Source organism: Pristiophorus japonicus, chromosome 15 (assembly GCF_044704955.1).
Source record: "Pristiophorus japonicus isolate sPriJap1 chromosome 15, sPriJap1.hap1, whole genome shotgun sequence".
Taxonomy (NCBI): domain Eukaryota; kingdom Metazoa; phylum Chordata; class Chondrichthyes; family Pristiophoridae; genus Pristiophorus; species Pristiophorus japonicus.
The window spans coordinates 81,394,494-81,408,083 of NC_091991.1; the positions used below are offsets into that span (position 1 = coordinate 81,394,494).

General features: G+C 45.0%; 1 protein-coding gene across 1 annotated transcript in view; it reads right to left on the reverse strand.

The window, feature by feature from the left end:
- cntn1b (contactin 1b) overlaps positions 1 to 13,590 on the reverse strand; it is a 1,027,096-nt gene that overhangs the window by 915,200 nt on the left and 98,306 nt on the right. The window lies entirely within an intron of this gene.

A 13,590-nucleotide genomic window follows, 5' to 3' on the forward strand; every position in this document is an offset into this window, starting at 1 on the left:
ATTACAGGTGGAACTGAGGCTGAGGCAGCAACCTGCAGTAGCAATCGGCCATTTCAGAGGTGGGCTGGATGTGGAGCCGAGTTTGATGGAGTGAAAGGTCACGGCTGGCAGGCTGGACCTAAGACCAAGTATGGTTAAGCAGGAAGTGGATGGGGTACACTTCGAGGCTGGGAATTAGAGTGTTGCTGCTTGGATATGGAGCCAACTGGATCTCAGTAAGTGGAGGATATAGGATTTTCTAGACGAAAAGACCACGGTCCATCTAGTTCAGGACAGCAGCAACACTGCGCAAGGCATGCCTTCCAGGTGCGAGCCCACGTCTCTTTGGCAGACTCTTTCAGGACCTCAGGATGTCTCAAAGCGCTTTACAGCCAATGAAGTACTTGTATAATGTAATCACTGTTGTAATGTAGGAAAGGCAGCAGCCATATTGTGTACAGCAAGATCCCACCAACAGCAATGTGATAATGACCAGATAATCTGTTTTTAGTGATGTTGGTTGACCAGGACAACAGCGAGAACTCCCCTGCTCTTTTTCAAATAATGTCATGGGATATTTAACTTCCACCTGAGAGTGCAGATGGGGCCTCAGTTTAATGTCTCATCCAAAAGACAGCACCTCCGACAGTGTAGCACTCCCTCAGTACTGCACTGAAGTGAGAGCCTGGATTACGTGCTCAAGTCTCTAGAGTGGGACTTGGGCCCACCATCTTCTGAGTCAGAGGCTCCTACTGAGCCAAGGCTGACCCCCGTCCAGAGCAAGAGTTGGGCCAGTGCTACAATCAGCCTCAGTGCCCTTGGGTTAGGGAAGAGGAGGGGAGGAATCTGACAGGTTTCCTGCTCCTGACTGGTATCCAGTGGTGTCTGCTGGAGAAAGTGGGTGCGTGGATGTCAGGTGGTCCACGGTTCCCTCCACAGTTGAATAGCCTGTTTCTGCTCAAGGAACAGCTCTCACTTGGGCAAAGGAACCGAAAGGTAACTGGCAAAAGAACCAGAGGAGAAATGAGGGGAGAAAAATTATGCAGCGAGTGGTTATGATCTGGAATACACTGCCAGATTCAATAGTAACTTTCAAAAGGGAACTGGATACATATTTGAAGGGGAAAAAATGCAGGGCTCTGGGGACAGAGCAGGGCAGTGGCACTAATGGGGCAGCTCTTTCAAAAAGCCGGCACAGGTACAATCAGCCAAATGGCCTCCTTCTGTGCTGTATAATTCTTTAATTCTAAGAGCTGTCAAGAGCCAGTGCCTCTAGGAGGATGAGAAAGTGACTAGAGGGGAAGAACAGGTTGGTCAAATTGGAGAAATTAAGGTAGTGAAACAGGAAAGGAGATGTGTGTTAGAAGCGTACATCATTTTGGAAAGCAGCAACAAATTGTTCTGACTGGAGAGCTGCAAATTGTAAATTTAGGCTTCACTGAACTTCAACAATCACTAAGAATGAGAAATACTACAGACAGGGTGACAGCTGGGAGCTTCCAATTAAAATCCTCGATGGTTGCTAATATCAAAACAGATAAAACAAGCACACTGGTTCATGGATCTGCAATGGAAGCGACTGGGGAGAGTGAAAGCACAAGAAGTACAGAAATAAGTAGAGCTTGTTCAAGGAGGCGTACAAGTTATATGTATAAATGGCAATACAAGGACATCCCCATTATCTATTTTGCTCCTTACCACATGGTCTCCATAAAACAAAGGTGCTGTCCTTTAAACCGATTCTCTCCTCTCCTGAATAGGTTGCCATGGGCAACGGCAGCCTTCACTATCTTGTCCGAGTAGCCATTCAGAATCAGTGAGCCGGGACAGGAGTGTTGGCAGGCTGTTCATTCACAGAGAGCATCTCAGCCTGGCCCGACCCGGTTATCATAGAATCATAGAAAGTTACAGCACAGAAGGAGGCCATTTTGGCCCATCGTGCCCGTGCCAGCCAACCAAGAGCTATCCAGCCTAATCCCACTTTCCAGCTCTAGGTCTGTAACCCTGCACTTCAAGTACTTTCTAAATGTGGTGACAGTTTCTGCCTCTACCACCCCTTCGGGCATTAAGTTCTCCTGTGATGCCCACACATACACATACTCTTCGGCAGCATTGAATCAGCATCAGGAGGGGGCAATCTGTCTGATTTGTCTGTCCCTAGTCCACGAATGTCGAGACCAACACTTTGCCACCTCCCAGATTGAGATGAGCCCACTCAACACTGTCCCTGCAACTTTTCCCTCTGACTTGGGAGAGGAAAAGACTAGCAAGTCCATCCCCTTCTCCTATTGGCTGATCAATGAAGGTCTATCCTTTTTCAATACAAACAGCAGTAATTTCATTACAGAAACCAAGAGTTCTTACCCCTCCCCCCCCCCCCACCCCCAATATTTTGTCTTCGACTCAAGGTGCAAACACTTGCTGAGATCCGTGGGGTGTCAGCAAAACGCATACCTCCTCCATTCACACTACAAAGGTCTCCAGTTTAGCCCCAAATCTGTGCTGCCCTTTGCCTGGCTGCCAGTGTGAGTATGAGTGTAGACGGTGAGATTTTTCGGCAGCGGGGGATTATTCCCCCTAGAGGGGATATCGTAGTCATGCTCAATCCTCAGCTCTTGCAACAGCCACGTGCATACCCCTTCCAGCAACAGTTACTAGATAGTGTCAGCAATGGGAAACATGGCCGAGCCCCTCCACCGCTGTCACATCCTGCCAACTGCCCACTACAGGGGTGCTAAAGTCACTGTCGCTTTGCAGCAATGCCCAGGACAAGAGCTACCACTTCAGCACTGCTCTTGGACTAATTGTATGGTTCAGTACTGCGCCAGGCTGTGCTTTCACTCACAAACTGTCAGTTTATTTAATTACATGACTAGTGAATTGAAACATTCAACTCATTTCCCAAGAACAGAGCTCGTGGCAATGAACATTCAATTTTGCTTGGATTCAGCTCCAAAGATCTCAAAGTTCAGTTTTCTCAAAGTCAAATACAAAGATCTCATCATACAGAAAATGAAAGAGGTCATGGTCTTATAGCCACTATACTGCTGGGAAAATGGACAAGAGTTTAACTCTGCCACACCAAAGATTCATGGCAGACCATCCCTCTCCCCCACCCCCGTCAGCTGGCCAACAAGAAAAATGGAGGTCGACTCCAACATTCAACCAGCAGTAAATACTGTTCTGCTGGGGTGGTGCGTGTCCTAGATGTGTGGTATACAAGTATTAGGAGGAGTGTTGCCAAACCAGCTGAAACCAGCTGTGGACCATGAACAGGTCCTAGATTTCCAATAATTTTTCCATTTCTGCTACAGAAAGTACATGGTTTTCTAACATTGGGCCGTTTTCCCACAATGCTTGAATCCATACCCAAGGAGAAATGGGCAAAAGGACCCTGCCACCCCTCAGGGGGGTACACTGATGGGGCAACAGTTGACTGAGAACCCAGAAACCAGGCCGTGTTGGGATCTGCAGGGGTAAATATGAGAAGCTCCAGAAGGCACTGTGCAGATTCCTGCTGGATAATTTTTTCCCTATCAGTAGGGCCAAAACTTGGGGCGCAACCAAATGTGAAGGATTGCGATCTCCTGACCACAGTTTAACCACCACCATGCCAGGAATCCAGGGTCCAATCTATCCATTCGGATAGGCAGGTATGGTATGCTCCGAAGCCAATCTTAACTAATCCTTCTTTCAATTCATTATCAGCTGAGACTTTATCCACTTCTTTGCAAAGAGAATTCCGATTGTCATTCAATAGGATCCTTTCCCTGGGTACATTTGCAGATTCTGGACACAAACAAATTAACTTTGGCGAGGGTTTCTACCCATCCATTGTAAAGAAAGGCGGAGAATAACAACTTCCAGTTGCACGTCTTTAGGACATCGCAAGAATCTTCAGAACCAATTCATATTTTTTTAAATTGTGGTCAATTGTCGACAAACCCAAAAGTCAAGTTGTGCACTGCAAGGTCCTATAGAAAGTAATGAGGTTAATAGTCAATTGATCTGTTTTGGTGGCATTGGTTGAAGGATGAATGTTGATCAGGGCACGTAGCGAACTCCTTCCTCTTCAATAACGTACCAAGGGATCCTTCACATCCACCTCAGCAAACAGTTGCAACATTTCAACCTGACAGCTAGCATGTTCATTACAAGGACACCCGCAAAGCCTCCCTGATTAAGTGCAACATCCCCACCAACACCTGGGAGTCCCTGACCAAAGACCGCCCTAAGTGGAGGAAGTGCATCCGGGAGGGCGCTGAACACCTCGAGTTTCGTTGCCGAGAGCATGCAGAAATCAAGCGCAGGCAGCGGAAAGAGCGTGCGGCAAACCTGTCCCACTCTCCCTTAATGGGAAACAAAGCAATGGCAGACCAATTGAACCAATACTTCGGTTCTGTCTTCACGAAGGAAGATACAAATAACCTTCCAAAGGTACTAAGGGACAGTGGGTCTCGTGAGAAGGAGGAAATGAAGCATATCCTTATTAGGCGGGAAATTGTGTTAGGGAAATTGATGGGATGATGGGATTGAAGGCCGATAAATCCCGGGGGACTGATAGTCTGCATCCCAGAGTACTCAAGGAAGTGGCCCTAGAAATAGTGGATGCATTGGTGATCATTTTCCAACAGTCTATCGACTCTGGATCAGTTCCTATGGACTGGAGTGTAGCTAATGTAACACCACTTCTTAAAAAAGGAGGGAGAGAGACAACAGGCAATTATAGACCAGTTAGCCTGACATCAGTAGTGGGGAAAATGTTAGAATCAATCATTAAGGATGAAATAGCAGCGCATTTGGAAAGCAGTGACAGGATCGGACCAAGTCAGCATGGATTTATGAAAGGGAAATCATGCTTGACGAATCTTCTGGAATTTTTTTGAGGATGTAACTAGCAGAGTGGACAAGGGAGAACCAGTGGATGTGGTGTATTTGGACTTTCAAAAGGCTTTTGACAAGGTCCCGCACAAGAGATTGGTGTGCAAAATCAAAGCACACGGTATTGGGGATAATATACTGATGTGGATAGGGAACTGGTTGGCAGATGGGAAGCAGAGAGTCGGGATAAACAGGTCCTTTTCAGAATGGCAGGCAGTGACTAGTGGAGTGCCGCAGGGCTCAGTGCTAGGACCCCAGCTCTTTACAATGTACATTAATGACTTAGATGAAGGAATAGAGTGCAATATCTCCAAGTTTGCGGATGACACTAAACTGGGTGGCGGTGTGAGCTGTGAGGAGGATGCTAAGAGGCTGCAGGGTGACTTGGACAGTGTAGGTAAGTGGGCAAATGCATGGCTGGACAGGATAGATACAGGAAGAATGATCCTGATGTTGGGGAAGTCCAGAACCAGGAGACATAGTCTTAGGATAAGGGGTAGGCCATTTAGGACTGAGATGAGGAGAAACTTCTTCACTCAGAGAGTTGTTAACCTGTGGAATTCCCTGCCGCAGAGGGTTGTTGATGCCAGTTCACTGGATATATTCAAGAGGGAGTTAGATATGGCCCTTACGGTTAAGGGGATTAAGGGGTATGGAGAGAAAGCAAGAAAGGGATACTGAAGGAATGATCAGCCGTGATCTTATTGAATGGCGGTGCAGGCTCGAAGGGCCGAATGGCCTACTCCTGCACCTATTTTCTATGTTTCTATGTTACCCTCAACAACTATCTACCCCACCTGTGACAGAGACTGTGGTCCTCGGATTGCACTGTTCAGCCACCTAAGAATTCATGTTAAGAGTGGAAGCAAGTCTTCCTCGATTCCGAGGGACTGCTTATGATGATGATCATTAGTGTAATACTCCCTCAATACTACACTAGTGTCAACCTTGATTATGTGCTCAAGTTCTAGACTGGAGCTTAAACCTATAACCTGCTGACTCAATGGCACGAGTGCTATCGCTGGGCCAAGGGTGAACAATGCAAGTAAGAAGCAGTCACTAAAAAGGACTAACTGGGAGAAGTCTTCCTATTTACTGGTGCTCTTTGTCAATTATAAATAAAAAACGATTGAAAGACTTGCATTTAAATAGTGCCTTTCATGACCTCAGGACGCCCCAAATCACATTACAGCCAATGAAGTACTTTCGAAATGTAATCACTGTTTAATGCAGGAAATACGGCAGCCAATTTGCGCACAGCAAGCTCCCACAAACAGTACCAGATAATCTGTTTTTTTTTAGTGATGTTGGTTGAGGAAGAATGCCCCGACTCTTCTTCGAAACAATGCGATGGGATCTTTTACGTCCAACTGAGAGGGCAGACAGGGCCTCGGTTTACCATCTCATCTGACAATGCAGTGCTCCCTCAGCACTGCACTGGAGTATCAGCCTACATTTTATGCTCAAGTCTCTGGAGTGGGGCTTGAACCCACAACTTTCTTAGACTACCCACAGAGTTACACAGAGTTAGAACTACATAGCATATACAGCACAGAAACAGTTATAGCTGGCATCCCAAAATAAGCAGCTACTTTACTTGCACTATTCAAACAAATGGATTGTGCAAAGTGAATGAGTTGGTACATTAACTAAGAGGAAGTGAGAAGCAGAATTCTCACAGCCAGATCAACAAAACCCTGGACAGCATGCCAATTTGCTATAATTGGAGTTAGCATCATTATGGTTGAGGCAGGAGGTGAATGAAGTTGCCGTTCGGTGCCAGTGGCAGTTTTTGCTGTCAGTACACTCTCTGTGGCTTGGCGGTGTGGCCACCATTAAAGGGGAGGTGGCGCTGCCGGCGACACCATGTTTTTTTTTGTCGGCCGACTGCCAGGTCAGGCTGATAATTATGGCTGCAGGTTGGGCCGAGCCACCAACGGGCAGCCTGGCTCTCCCTCTTGGATGCCAGGTCGCTGTCCCGGCTGAAACCCTCCCGGGTGGTCCAGTGTTTGCTACTGAAGTGGCTGCAGAGCTCGCAGCGGCCCTCCCCACGGAGAAAAACTTTCAAAAACGGTAGGTGCGTCCCGTTTGGGGCGGGCCTCAATTTCTGCGCCACAAGGTTTAGTGGATGGAGGAGTGAGCATTGATGGGTTAATGGAGTTAGCCGACCCTTCAATAAGTTGACTTGCTTCAAAATCATTGAACTTTTGTAAACACATAAATGTAATTAATTCCCTAATTAAAAACACTAATCCAATTGTTTTTTTTATCATCAAGATAAACTGAGAGGTGGCCTGATCTGCAAAAACTGAAGTGCTGAGTCATGACTCTCAAAAAACGTATCAAGGCAATTTCTCTCATCATTTCCTGAGTGCTGCATGCCGAGGGGAAAACTATTAGCTTAAGTCAGCCATCCAGCCACACAAACTCATCGAATATATATTTAATCAATCAATCCTATTTTAATACGAAACACAATGCCTCAGGTGTCACCTGGAATCCCCTCATGAACCCATCTTCATCATTTAAATTACAGGAACCGCCAAAGGAATTCCTACCCACAGAACCGTCGATCACTGCAGCAGGCAACGATACCCGCAGAAGGTCTTGTGCAAAAGTAAATGTCTACGTGCAAAATTGGCACACCTTGAGCAACAGAGACGAGCAAATTTATATATTTCCTTTAGCAAAGTAAACATCCCAAGGCACTGCACAGGAGCGTTAACTAAAAATCGATCCACATAAGGACTTATTAGGAGAGAGCCACACAAGGAGAAAGTAGGATAAGTGACTTAGTCAAAAAGAGGTAGGTTGTAAGGAGCCTCGTAAATGGAAAGAGAGGCAGAGAGGCTCGGGGAGGGAATTCCAGAGTTTCTGGCCTTGGTAGCTGAAGGCACGACTGCCAATGGTGGAACAATTAAAATTGGGCATGCGCAAGAGGCCAGAATTGGAGGAACGCAGAGATCTCGGAGGGTTATAGGGCAGGAGGAGGTTATAGAGATAGGGAGGGGTTAAACCATGGAGGGATTTCAAAACAAGGATGAGAATTTTAAAAATCGAGGCGCTGTCAGACCGGGAACCAATGTAGGTCAGCGAACACGGGGCGATGGATGAACGGGACGGTGTGAGTTAGGATAAGGGCACCAGAAATTTGGAAGAGTTCAAGGTTATGGAGGGTGGAAGATGGGAGGTCGGCCAGGAGTGCTTTGGAGTAATTGAGTCGAGGCAACAAAGGCATGGATGAGGGTTTCAGCAGCGGATGAGCTGAGGCAGGGGCAGCGATGGGCAATGTTACGGAGATGGAAGTAGGCGGTCTTGGTGAAGGAATGGATATGTGGTCAGGAGCTCATCTCAGGGTCAAGTAGGACACCAAGGTTGCAAACAGTTTGATTCAGCCTCAGACAATGACTAGGGAAAGGGTTGGAGTCGGTGGTTAGGGAACAGAGTTTGTAGCTCCAGTTAAGCGCTATGGGTCGTTTCACTGTGTTAAATGTGCGATATAGACGTAAGTTGTTATAGCGGGGATCGAAAACAATGGCCCGGAATTTGTGGACCCGGACGGTGCTCACTGCCGACCTCAAAGAAATCTGACCACAAATATCTAACGATCTCTGTGGTGTCAATTTCAGCTCTGCCGACCACAGTTTGAATCTGGGGCAATTATCAAGCGAATCACCAGCGCCCAGCAACAGTGATGTCATCAAGCTGGCTAAGCAGCCAATCACATTGAAGAATTCTCACAGACAGCAAAGCAGGAAATAAAATGCACAAATTATAATTTACTTTTATGAATTTCATAGAAAGCGAAATAAATATTGGGATATACACATAGAATCTGAGATACGGTAAACAAACTTAAAAAAATTATTATATTAAAAATGGATGAATAAAAACATAAGGGTAAAATTGAGGGTGAGGAAAGAGGCATATACTATGTACATAGACAGCAGGGGAAAGCATGACAAGAGAGAATACAAAGAGATTAGGAGGTTAGTCAAAAGAACAATTAGAAAGGCAAAAAGGAACTATGAAATTAAATCATCAAGGAACATAAAACAAAATAGTAAAATATTTTACAGACACATAAATAAAAAAAGTAAGTTGGGATTGGAATAGGGCCACTAAGGAATGGCCAGGATAATATCACAGGCAGCGATAGTGAGATGGCAGAAATATTAAATAATTACTTTACCTGGGAGACAGAATAAGTGGAAATGGATGATGAGATTAGAAATTAGATAACTGCATTTAAAATAAAAAGAGGAGAAATATTAAATTAACTAATCAAACTCAAAGAGGATAAAACCCCTGGTCCGGACGGATTACATTCACGCAGTTTAAAAAAATCTAAGGAAGAGATAGCAGAGGCATTACTATACATATTTAATCATTCATTAGAACAAGGTGTAGTGCCAGAGGACTGGCAGATAGCTAACGTAATACCTATATTTAAGAAGGGGGATAGAACATGTTCAGGGAACTATAGGCCAGCCAGCTTAACATCGGTGGTAGGAAAAATAATGGAATCCCTACTAAAGGAAAAAAATAGAAGGACATCTAGAAACCAAAAATAAAATAATGAATAGTCAGCAGAGATTTCAAAAAAGAAAGCCTTCCTTGACCAACCTCAGTGAACTTTTTGAACAGGCAGCAGAGAGAGAGTAGACAATGGTACTGCAGTAGATGTAAGTTATCTAGATTTTCAAAAGGCCTTCGATAAGGTACCACACAATAGACTGATGAACAAGGTCAGAGAATGCAGAGTCAGGGGACAAGTAGCAGAATGGATAACTAGCTGGTTTCAATACAGAAAGCAGAGAGTGGGGGTAAAGGGCAGCTATTCACAGTGGCAGAAGGTGGGTAGTGATGTTCTACAAGGATCAGTGCTAGGACCACTGTTGTTCACAATTTATATTAATGATTTAGACTTTGGAATCAAAAACACAATTTCTAAATTTGCAAGTTGGGAGGGGAGGTAGTTATTAATGAGGGGGACTGCAACAAATTATAAGACAACATTAATAATCTTGCAGAATGGACATATAATTGGCAAATTAAATTCAACACAGATAAATGTGAGGTAAGAAAAATAGGGAAGTCACATATTACTTGGAAAATACGAATCTAAGTGAGGAAGAAGAGCAAAGGAATCTCGGAGTACAAATACACAAATCACTAAAAGTTGTCACACAGGTTAACAAGGTCATTTAAAAAAGCAAACCAAGCACAAGGGTTTATTTCTAGAAGGATAGAATTGAAAAGTAGAGAAGTTATACTAAACCCGAATCAAACCTCGGTTAGACCACACTTGGGAATACTGCGTACAATTCTGGTTGCCATATTACAAGAAGGATAAAGAGAAACTGGAAAGGGTGCAAAAACGATTTACAAGGATGATACCAGAAATGCGAGGGTATAGCTATCAGGAAAGGATGAACAGGCTGGGACTCTTTTCTCTTGAAAAGAGATGGCTGAGCAGTGACCTAATAGAGGTCTTTAAAATTCTGAAAGGTTTTGATAGAGTAGATACAGAATGTTTCCACTTGTGGGGAAGAGCATAACTCGACTCCATCAATATAACATAGTCACCAAGAAATCCAATAGGGAATTCAGATGAAAATTCTTTACTCAAAGAGTGGTGAGAATATGGAACTCGCTGCCACAGGGAGCGGTTGAAGCAAATGGTATAGATGCATTTAAGTGGAGGTTAGATAAGCATATGAGGGAAAAGGGAATAGAGGGTTATGCTAATAGTGTTAGACGAGGAAAGACGGAAAGAGGCTCGAGTGGCGCATAAACAACGGCATGGACTAGTTGACCTGAATGGCCTGTGTAATCCTATGCAAAAACATTTTAAAATCATATTAATGGAAAAATTTGACATTCCACATATATAAAATTCATTTTTCAGGGCCAGAATGGTTGTTCAGCAGTCAGTACACTGTTAAAAACCCAATTACAAACAAAGCCTTTTTCAACAAGGCTTAATATTTTTGAGTTTTTTTAACAGCGATATTCTAGCATAATTTTCATCAGTTCAGTGATTTGGTGTTCCACAGCGCAGCCTGTGGCGGAGATTTCTACGTTTATCTGCGCAGGCGCTAACTTCTGAAGTTACGCTCAGTTTCAGAGCAGTAATGATGGGAAATGCTGACAGTTTTCCCATCATTACATCCTGTGCCATATGGAAAGTCCTGGACGCTTCACGAAGCCTGGACGACCACGTGTGCAAGAGGTGTCTCCAGCTGCAGCAACTTGAGCTCCACATTTCGGAGCTTGAGCGGCAGCTGGAGTCACGGCGGTGCATCCGCGAGACTGAGAAGTTCGTGGATAGAACATTTCTGGAGGTGGTCACCCCACAGCTAAAGAGTGTGCAGGCAGAGAGGAAGTGGGTGACCACCAAACAGAAGAGGAGGACTAGGCAGGTAGTGCAGCAGTCCCCTGAGTCCATCTCGCTCTCCAACCAGTATTTTGTTCTGAGTACCGATGAGGGCGATGGTGCCTCTGGTGAGTGCAGCCAGAGCCAAATCCACAGCACCACGGGTGGCTCAGCTGCACAGGGGGGAGGAAGAAGAATGGAAGAACAATAGTGATAGAGGATTCAATAGTCAGGGGAGCAGATAGGCGATTCTGCGGCCGCAGATGTGACTCCAAGATGGTATGTTGCCTCCCTGGGTCATGGATGTCACCGAGCGGCTGCAAGACATTCTGGGGGGGGAGAGGGTGAACAGCCAGAGGTCGTGGTCCATATCACTACCAATGACATAGGTAGAGAGATGAGGTCCTGCAGGCAGAGTTTAGAGAGCGAGGAGAGAGATTAAAAAGCAGGAACTCAAAGGTAGTAATCTCCGGATTACTGCCGGTGCCATGTGCTGGTGAGTACAGAAATAGGAGGATAGAGAAGATGAATACATGGCTGGAGAGATGGTGCAGGCAGGAGGACTTTAGATTCCTGAGGCATTGGGACCGTTTCTGGGGGAGGTGGGACCTGCACAAGCCAGACGGGTTGCACCTCAACAGAGCCGGGACCAGTATCCTCGCGGAAGGGTTTGCTAGTGTTGTTGGGGTTTAAACTAGCTTGGCAGAGGGATGGGAACCGGAGAATAGATTCAGTAGGGAGAGAAGCAAATCTGCAATTGGACAACAGAAAAGGAGAAAGTGAATTTGGAAGACAGAGGAAACAAGGGCTGGAAAATAGACAACAGAGGTGTTTGGCAATACTAAATGGTATATACTTCAATGCAAGGAGTATAGGGAATAAGGCAGATGAGCTGAGAGCACAGGTAGATACTTGGGAGTACAATATTATAGCTATTACTGAGACATGGCTGAAAGAAGGGCAGGTATAGCAGCTCAAGATTTCTGGTTACAGGGTTTTCAAATGGGATAGAGAAGGGGGGGGGTGGAAATGAGGGGGTGGAGGTTGGCGGTGCAGTATTAATTAAATAAACAATTACAGCGGTGAGAAGGGATGATAAGAACATAAGAAATAGGAGCAGGAGTCTGCTCCACCATTTAATAAGATCATGGCTGATCTGATCACGGACTCAGCTCCACTTCCCTGCCCGCTCCCCATAACCCTTTATTCCCTTATCACTCAAAAATCTGTCTATCTCCACCTTAAATATATCCAGTGACCTAGCCCCCACAGCTTTCTGGGCCAGAGAATTCCACAGATTTACAACCCTCAGAGAGAAAATTTCCTCCTCATCTCAGTTTTAATTGGCGGCCCCTTATTCTGAGAATATGTCCCCTAGTTTTAGTTTCCGTTGTGAGTGGAAATATCTTCCTTGCATCCACCTTGTCGAGCCCCCTCATTATCTTTTATGTTTCAATAAGGTCACCTTTTATTATTCTGAACTCTAATGAGTATAGGCCCAACCTACTCAACCTATCTTCATAAGTTAATCCCCTCATCTCCAGAATCAGCTTAGTGAACCATCTCTGAACAGCCTCCAATGCAAGTATATCCTTCCTTAAATACGGAGACCAAAACTGTACGCAATACTCCAGGTGTGGCCTCACCAGTACCCTGTACAGTTGTAGCAGAACTTCTCTGCTTTTATACTCTATCTCCTTTGCAATAAAGGCCAACATTCTATTTGCCTTCCTGATTACTTGCTGTACCTGCATACGGATGATATGTTAGAGGGGCCATCAAACGAGGCCATATGGGTTGAATTGAAGAACAAAAAAGGGGCGATCACATTACTGGGAGAGTACTATAGACTCCCAAGCAGTCAGAGGGAGATAGAAGAACAAATATGTGGGCAAATTGCTGCGAAGTGTAAAAACTATAGAGCTGTAATAGTCAGGAGATTTCAACTACCCTAATATTAACTGGGGAAAAAGCAGTGTGAATGGTACAGAGGGTGCGGAATTCCTAAAATGCATTCAGGAAAACTTCTTTAGCCAGTATTGAACAAGTCCGACAAGGTTCTGGATTTGGTTTTGGGAAATGAAGAGGGGCAGGTGGAAGGGGTATCAGTGGGAGAGCATTTTGGTGCTAGTGATCATAATACAGTAAGATTTAGGATTGTTATGTAAAAGGACAAAGAGGGACCAGGAATAAAAGTTCTCATTTGGAGTAAAGCCACTTTTGCTGAGCTGAGATGGGATTTGGCCAAAGTGGACTGGAAATGGCTAGTTGATGGTAAATCAGTGTCAGCAGTGGGAGGCATTTAAGGAGGAGATCCTGAAGGTACAGAGCAAGTATGTTGCCTTAAAAAA